The sequence below is a fragment of the Zalophus californianus genome, chromosome 15 (assembly GCF_009762305.2).
Source record: "Zalophus californianus isolate mZalCal1 chromosome 15, mZalCal1.pri.v2, whole genome shotgun sequence".
In the NCBI taxonomy this organism is placed as follows: domain Eukaryota; kingdom Metazoa; phylum Chordata; class Mammalia; order Carnivora; family Otariidae; genus Zalophus; species Zalophus californianus.
The window spans coordinates 25,576,301-25,585,009 of NC_045609.1; positions in this window are offsets into that span (position 1 = coordinate 25,576,301).

The window sequence follows — 8,709 nt, forward strand, 5'->3', positions numbered from 1 at the left end:
TTAAAGTATTGGTCAACTATCTTTTAAAGAGTTACAAAATCCATTTACTGAGCCACAGTCAGCATTAAAAATGAAAGAAATAGAATTGAATGGAATAGACTAGAAAGGAACAGAATAGAAAAAAGGTAAAGAGAGGGTATAATACATGGTTAGGGTAGATATTGTTTCCTAAAACTTTAGTCTCAATTATAGGTACATATGTATGTGAATGTGTGTACATTCTGGATCACAAGGTAATTATTACTGTGAATGATGTAAAAAAAAAAAAAGTTTGAAATGCACGGCCTCATGTACTTAGAATAGGACCAAAGGCAAGGCCGATATGGGAGGGGAAAACTTGATCCTTGTAGAGCTTAATGTGACCTGCCTCAGGCTAACAAAATGACATCAAATGGTGACTCATCTCTACACCAATTCCTTGATTTTCAGTTGCATCTTTTCCAGCAATGCACAAAGTCTGCTTCAAAGGAGAGAAGAGTGTGTTTTTCATAGTATTGTTTCATCTTCTCAATCATAGTGGGCTATTATCTTCAAATATGAAAACTTCAAAAATAACTTTGAATTATAGTTCAACTTGAGAACATCTTTTTATTTTTGAAATTCATATATACCTAGGGAACTCATGTACTTGCTCTGGTGTTTGGTCCTAGTTAATTGATCACTAGTCTTTTCTAATGTGCCTGCCTGTGAGGATCTCATGTTTTATTTAGAACAAAGTCTAGTTGTCTCCTTTGAGCTCTTTGCTTGAATGCGATTTTGCTCTTTTTGATTTCCCATATTGCTAGTGGATGTTTCCCCTTTCTCACTTCTTTTCTTACTAGGGGAATCTGAAATGAAAGTAGTATTCATCTTCTGACGTTATTAAGATTTCAGTCTTGTATTTTACCCTCCTTTTAAAATCAATACACTGTTTTTCTTCTGTCTCTATCAATTTTCACATGAGACCAACTCCCAAGCACTTTATAAAACGTGTTCAGTGGACAATATCAGAGCCAGAAGTAAGAGTGATAGTTCTCTAAGCACATAGTTTATTCAGAACCTAACCTGCTGCTCCACACATACAAACATCTTTTAAATCAGCTGTGAATCATGTCTACCATAAGCAGGAAGTACAAAAAAATTGAAAATGGCGGGGGCGGAGCAAGATGGCGGAGGAGTAGGAGACCTAGATTTTGTCTGGTCTCAGGAATTCAGCTGAATAGGGATCAAACCATTCTGAACACCTACGAACTCAACAGGAGATCGAACAGGAGAGTAGCAACAACTCTCTGAACAGAGAAGCGACCACTTACTGGAAGGTAGGACGTGCGGAGAAGTGAATCCGAGGCGATATTCGGGAGGATAGACGGCGGGGGAGGGGCCTCCGTCGGCCGCTTCTGGCAAGTGCTAGAGCCGCGGAGCACAAAATCGGACCTTTTAAAAGTTGGCTCGGCGGAGGGACGTCGCTGCAGTGGCTAAGCGGGGGGTGGAATCCTCCCGGGACAGTGTGGTCTCAGGACCCTTGGGGTCACAGAGAGACCGGGGGTGCCTGAGTGCGGCAGAGCTCCCAGGTGTCGGGGCGGGGAAGCCGGCTGCAGATACGGAGCAGAGTCGCGGGCTCTCAGCTCGGGGTTGCCATAAACTGTGATCTGCGGCCCAGTCGGGGCACGGCTCCCCCAGCAAGGACCCAACAAGCAGCAGATCCGGGGAGACTCCCCTTCCTTCCCGGGGAGGAGCGGCGCGGGAGCGCACCGCAGGGATCTGCTGGGTTTGGAGACTCCGAGCGGGGTCGGGTGCCAGAGATAGCAACGCTCGATCACAGGCCGGGTGAGCATGGAGAGCGGCCGGAGACCGGGGACACGGGAGTGACTGCTTTTCTCTGGGGGCGCACTGAGGAGTGGGGCCCTGAGTTCTCGGCTCCTCCGGGCGGAGACTGGGAGGCCGCCATTTTCGCCCTGGTCCTCCAAAGCTGTGCTGAGAGCTTGCAGGGAACAAAAGCTCCTGAGAGCAAACTGGAGCAGCTTCCTTAGCCCGGACCGACAAGGGCGGGGCAATTCCGCCTCCGGCAAAGACATTTGGAAACCACAGCAACAGGCCCCTCCCCCAGAAGATCAACACAAACAGCCAGCAAGCCAAGACCAAGTTGATCGATCAAGGAGAATAGGAGAACTCCAGCGCTAGGGGAATACTGCACATAGATTCATGGCTTCTTTTTTTTTTTTTTTTTTTTACCATGATTCATTATTTCATCAAAGTTAATTTTTGTTGACTTTTTTTTATTTTTCTTTTTCCCTTTTTCAACCAACATCTTATAAATCCCTTTTTTTTAAAAAAAAAAAATTTTTTTTTTTCATTTTTAGAGTCATATTTTATCCCTTCATAGTAGTTATCCTTGTTTTTGGCATATATATATAAGTTGTTCTCTCTTTAAAATTTTGAGGTACAGTTTCTTCTAACAGATCAAAATATACCCTAAATCACTAGTGTATGGCTTTGTTCTAGTCTCCTGCCTGATCACATTCTCTCCCTTTTTCCTTTTTTTTTTTTTTTCCTTAAATCTTCTTTCTTTTTTCAAACAACTTATCTTACCAAGTCCTTTTATAAAATCTTTTATAATTTTCATCTTTACAGTCATCTTCCATCCCTTCATTGTATCAACCCTTATTTTGTACATATATGTCTTTCTTCCTTTAAAATTTTAGGAGGCACTTTTTTCTAACAGACCAAAATACGCCCAAAATCTAGTGTGTGGCACTGATCTATGCACTAGCCTGATCATATTTGATCATATTCTGCCTTTTTTGAATTGTTTTGTTTTTGTTTTTATTTTTTTTTATTTTTTTTTTTTTTTTCTTTTTCTCTTTCTTTTTTCTTTCTTTCCCTTTCTTTTCCCCTGGTTTCAGGTCTTTTCTGATTTGTATACAGTATATTTGCTGGGGACGTAGTAAACCTGTTAGCCTTTTGTTCTCTCATTCATCTGTTCTCCTCTGGACAAAATGACAAGACGAAAGAAATCACCTCAGCAAAAAGAACAAGAGGTAGTACCGTCAGCCAGGGACCTACTCACTACGGACATTAGTACGATGTCGGACCTAGAGTTCAGAATCATGACTTTAAAGATACTAGCTGGGCTTGAAAAAAGCGTGGAAGTTATTAGAGAAACCCTTTCTGGAGAAATAAAAGAACTAAAATCTAACCAAATCGAAATCAAAAAGGCTATTGATGAGGTGCAATCAAAAATGGGGGCACTAAATGCTAGGATAAATGAGGCAGAAGAGAGAATCAGCGATATAGAAGACCAAATGATAGAAAATAAAGAGGCTGAGAAAAAGAGAGAGAAACAACTACAGGATCACGAGGGCAGAATTCGAGAGATAAGTGATGCGATAAGACGAAACAACATTAGAATAATTGGGATCCCAGAAGAAGAAGAGAGAGAGAGAGGGGCAGAAGGTATATTGGAGCAAATTATAGCAGAGAACTTCCCTAATGTGAGGAAGGAAACAGGCATTAAAATCCAGGAGGCACAGAGAACCCCTCTCAAAATCAATAAAAATAGGTCAACACCCCGACATCTAATAGTAAAACTTACGAGTCTCAGAGACAAAGAGAAAATCCTGAAAGCAGCTCGGGAGAAGAGATATGTAACCTACAATGGTAGAAACATTAGATTGGCAACAGACCTATCCACAGAGACCTGGCAGGCCAGAAAGGACTGGCAAGATATCTTCAGAGCACTAAACGAGAAAAATATGCAGCCAAGAATACTATATCCAGCTAGGCTATCATTGAAAATAGAAGGAGAGATCAAAAGCTTCCAGAACAAACAAAAACTAAAAGAATTTGCAAACACGAAACCAGCCCTCCAAGAAATATTGAGAGGGGTCCTCTAAGCAAAGAGAGAACCTAAAAGCAGCAAAGAGCAGAAACGAACACAGACAACAGACAGTTAACAGTCACCTTACAGGTAATACAATGGCAGTAAATTCATACCTTTCAATAGTTACCCTGAATGTAAATGGGCTAAATGCCCCAATCAAAAGACACAGGCTATCAGATTGGATTAAAAAACAAGACCCATCAATATGCTGTCTGCAAGAGACTCATTTTACACCCAAAGACACCCCCAGATTGAAAGTGAGGGGGTGGAAAACCATTTACCATGCTAATGGACACCAAAAGAAAGCTGGGGTGGCAATCCTTATATCAGACAAACTAGATTTTAAAACAAAGACTGTAATAAGAGATGAGGAAGGACACTATATCCTACTTAAAGGGTCTATCCAACAAGAAGATCTAACAATTGTAAATATCTATGCCCCGAACATGGGAGCAGCCAATTATATAAGCCAATTAATAACAAAAGCAAAGAAACACATTGACAACAATACAATAATAGTGGGGGATTTTAACACCCCCCTGACTGAAATGGACAGATCATCTAAGCAAAAGATCAACAAGGAAATAAAGATGTTAAATGACACACTGGACCAAATGGACTTCACAGACATATTCAGAACATTCCATCCCAAAGCAACGGAATACACATTCTTCTCTAGTGCCCATGGAACATTCTCCAGAATTGATCACATCCTAGGTCACAAATCAGGTCTCAATCGGTACCAAAAGATTGGGATCATTCCCTGCATATTTTCAGACCACAATGCTTTGAAACTAGAACTCAACCACAAGAGGAAAGTCGGAAAGAACTCAAATACATGGAGGCTAAAGAGCATCCTACTAAAGAATGAATGGGTCAACCAAGAAATTAAAGAAGAATTAAAAAAATTCATGGAAACCAATGAAAATGAAAACACAACTGTTCAAAATCTTTGGGATACAGCAAAGGCAGTCCTGAGAGGAAAGTATATAGCAATACAAGCCTTTCTCAAGAAACAAGAAAGGTCTCAAATACACAACCTAACCCTACATCTAAAGGAGCTGGAGAAAGAACAGCAAAGAAAGCCTAAACCCAGCAGGAGAAGAGAAATCATAAAGATCAGAGCAGAAATCAATGAACTAGAAAGCAAAAGAACAGTAGAACAGATCAACGAAACTAGGAGCTGGTTCTTTGAAAGAATTAACAAGATTGATAAACCCCTGGCCAGACTGATCAAAAAGAAAAGAGAAATGACCCAAATCAACAAAATCATGAATGAAAGAGGAGAGATCACAAGCAACACCAAAGAAATACAAACAATTATAAGAACATATTATGAGCAACTCTATGCCAGCAAATTAGATAACCTGGAAGAAATGGGTGCATTCCTAGAGATGTATCAACTACCAAAATTGAACCAGGAAGAAATAGAAAACCTGAACAGACCTATAACCACTACGGAAATTGAAACAGTCATCAAAAATCTCCCAAGAAACAAAAGCCCAGGGCCAGATGGCTTCCCAGGGGAATTCTATCAGACATTTCAAGAAGAATTAATACCTATTCTCCTGAAACTGTTCCAAAAAATAGAAATGGAAGGGAAACTTCCAAACTCATTTTATGAGGCCAGCATTACCTTGATCCCAAAACCAGACAAAGACCCCATCAAAAAAGAGAATTACAGACCAATATCCTTGATGAACATGGATGCAAAAATTCTCACCAAAATACTAGCCAATAGGATCCAACAGTACATTAAAAGGATTATTCACCACGACCAAGTGGGATTTATTCCTGGGCTGCAAGGCTGGTTCAACATCCGCAAATCAATCAACGTGATACAATACATTAACAAAAGAAAGAACAAGAATCATATGATCCTCTCAATAGATGCAGAAAAAGCATTTGACAAAGTACAACATCCTTTCTTGATCAAAACTCTTCAGAGTATAGGGATAGAGGGTACATACCTCAATATCATAAAAGCCATCTACGAAAAACCTACAGCGAATATCATTCTCAATGGGGAAAGGCTGAGAGCTTTTCCCCTAAGGTCAGGAACGCGGCAGGGATGTCCACTCTCACCACTGCTATTCAACATAGTATTAGAAGTCCTAGCCACAGCAATCAGACAACAAAAAGAAATCAAAGGCATCCAAATCGGCAAAGAGGAAGTCAAACTCTCACTCTTTGCAGATGATATGATACTGTATGTGGAAAACCCAAAAGACTCCACCCCAAAACTGCTAGAACTCATAGAGGAATTCAGTAAAGTAGCAGGATATAAAATCAATGCACAGAAATCAGTGGCATTCCTATACACCAACAACAAGACAGAAGAGAGACAAATCAAGGAGTCTATCCCATTTACAATTGCACCCAAAACCATTAGATACCTAGGAATAAATCTAACCAAAGAGGCAAAGGATCTGTACTCAGAAAACTATAAAATACTCAGGAAAGAAATTGAAGAAGACACAAAGAAATGGAAAAACGTTCCATGCTCATGGATTGGGAGAATCAACATTGTGAAGATGTCAATGCTACCTAGAGCAATCTACACATTCAATGCAATCCCCATCAAAATACCATCCACTTTTTTCAAAGAAATGGAACAAATAATCCTAAAATTTGTATGGAACCAGAAGAGACCCAGAATAGCCAGAGGAATACTGAAAAAGAAAAGCAAAGCTGGTGGCATCACAATTCCGGACTTCCAGCTCTATTACAAAGCTGTCATCATCAAGACAGTATGGTACTGGCACAAAAACAGACACATAGATCAATGGAACAGAATTGAGAGCCCAGAAATGGACCCTCAACTCTATGGTCAACTTATTTTTGACAAAGCAGGAAAGAATGTCCAATGGCAAAAAGACAGTCTCTTCAACAAATGGTGTTGGGAAAATTGGACAGCCACATGCAGAAGAATGAAACTGGACCATTTCCTTACACCACACACAAAAATAGACTCCAAATGGTTGAAAGACTTAAACGTGAGACAGGAGTCCATCCAAATCCTAAAGGAGAACACAGGTAGCAACCTTTTCGACCTTAGCCGCAGCAACTTCTTCCTAGAAACATCGCCAAAGGCACGGGAAGCCAGGGCAAAAATGAACTATTGGGATTTCATCAAGATAAAAAGCTTCTGCACAGCAAAAGAAACAGTCCACAAAACCAAAAGACAACCGACAGAATGGGAGAAAATATTTGCAAATGACGTATCAGATAAAGGGCTAGTATCCAAAATCTATAAAGAACTTATCAAACTCAACACTCAAAGAACAAATAATCCAATCAAGAAATGGGCAGAAGACATGAACAGACATTTCTCCAAAGAAGACATCCAAATGGCCAACAGGCACATGAAAAAGTGCTCAACATCGCTTGGCATCAGGGAAATCCAAATCAAAACCTCAATGAGATACCACCTCACACCCGTCAGAATGGCTAAAATTAACAAGTCAGGGAACGACAGATGTTGGCGGGGATGTGGAGAAAGGGGAACCCTCCTACACTGTTGGTGGGAATGCAAGCTGGTGCAACCCCTCTGGAAAACAGTATGGAGGTTCCTCAAACAGTTGAAATTAGAGCTACCGTTCGATCCAGCAATTGCACTACTGGGTATTTACCACAAAGATACAAATGTAGGGACCCGAAGGGGTACATGTACCCCAATGTTTATAGCAGCAATGTCCACCATAGCCAAACTGTGGAAAGAGCCAAGATGCCCATCGACAGATGAATGGATAAAGAAGATGTGGTATATATACACAATGGAATATTATGCAGCCATCAAAAGGAATGAGATCTTGCCATTTGCAACGACGTGGATGGAACTGGAGGGTGTTATGCTGAGTGAAATAAGTCAATCAGAGAAAGACATGTATCACATGACCTCACTGATATGAGGAATTCTTAATCTCAGGAAAGAAACTGAGTGTTACTGGAGTGGTTGGGGGTGGGAGGGATGGGGTGGCTGGATGATAGATATTGGGGAGGGTATGTGCTACGGTGAGCGCTGTGAATTGTGCAAGACTGTTGAATCACAGATCTGTATTTCTGAAACAAATAATGCAACATATTTTAAGAAAAAAGAAAAAGAAGAAGATAACAGGAGAGGAAGAAAAGGGGAGTATGTCAGAGGGGGAGACGAACCATGAGAGATGATGGACTCTGAAAAACAAACTGAGGGTTCTAGAGGGGACGGGGGTAGGGGGATGGGTTAGCCTGGTGATGGGTATTGAGGAGGGCACGTTCTGCATGGAGCACTGGGTGTTATGAACAAACAATGAATCTTGGAACACTGCACCAAAAACAAATGATGTAATATATGGTGATTAACATAACAATAAAAAATTAAAAAAAAAAAAAAAAAAAAAAAAAAAAAAAAAAAATTGAAAATGGCAAAAAATTTCTTCCTTCAAAATCAGTTTTATTTGCTATTTTCCTGAACAAGGACTGATCCTCGGTAATAACTGAGTTACTAGAATTCTAAAATAACTATCCAGGCGTCTGTAAGTGAACCTTAACTCTCCCATTCACTCACCCGCACCAGGTGGGTAAAAAACGCACCCCCCCCCCACTATTGGCAGGCCGTTGTTGAAATTCAGCCAGACCTCCACTCAGATTTACCAGATTCTCAGCCATCTTTCCTTCTCAGTATTGCTCAGAACCTCAACCAATATCAGCAGTAAGTTTTTATTTAGTGCTTACTATGTCTCAGGCATTATGCTAAACCCTTTATTTGTATAATCTAATTTAATCCTCGCAACAACCCATTGAGGTAATTACTTGAATTAATTATCGCTGCATGACAAATAACCCTAAGACTTAATAGCTTGAAACAG